This window comes from Thamnophis sirtalis, unplaced genomic scaffold (genome assembly GCF_051295495.1).
Source record: "Thamnophis sirtalis isolate CommonGarterSnake01/CBP01778 unplaced genomic scaffold, rThaSir2_p1.2 scaffold_3, whole genome shotgun sequence".
In the NCBI taxonomy this organism is placed as follows: Eukaryota; Metazoa; Chordata; class Lepidosauria; order Squamata; family Natricidae; genus Thamnophis; species Thamnophis sirtalis.
In genome coordinates this window covers 115,577,324-115,578,096 of record NW_028261383.1, presented here as the reverse complement: position 1 = coordinate 115,578,096, position 773 = coordinate 115,577,324, and positions in this window count along the sequence as shown.

Below are 773 nucleotides of genomic sequence, written 5' to 3'. Positions count from 1 at the left end.
AGGGCGAGGCCACAACGGAGACGAGAACAACCCCTTGAAAGGCGGGGCGGCGTGTTTGAGTGACACCCGCCGTGTGTTGTTTGTGCAGCTGTTTCGCCTCTCGCGAGATGCTTTGAGTGGGCTGTTTGGGAGATGCTTATTCGTCGTTGGGCTGTTATTTGGGAAGACGCGAAATATGAATTAATGGGCAAGCATGCAAAACGTGGTTCCTCATTATGCCTGTTTGCCCTTCAAAAAGCAGGCGTTCGACCACACCTGGATATAGAGTTTTTGATACAGGTTTTGTAGTGAGAAAAGTTAAGGATGCAATGAACGTGTTAGTTTAGCAATAGCACTTAGACTTATATACTGCTTTACAGCCCTCTCTAAGTGGTTTACAGAGTCAGCATATTGCCACCAACAAATCTGGATCATTTTACCGACCTCGGAAGGATGGAAGGCTGAGTCAGCCTTGAGTCTGGTGATAAGTTTGTAAAGAAAATCAGACTTGGTGTTTCCTCCAGTGACTTTAAGTATGAGGACTGGTCATAAATCACTTTTTTCAGTGCTGTTTCAGTGCTTCGAATGGTTGCTAAATGGATGATTGTAAATTTAGATTACAGATAGTTCTCTACTTACAACAGTTCATTTAGTGACCATCTGAAGCTACAATGGCAGTGAAAAAGTGACATGACTATTTTTCACACATTTATGACGGTTGGTTGCAGCATCCCCATAATTATATGATCTATATTTGAATGCTTAACAACGGGCTCCGCTTTTACAACCTCCTG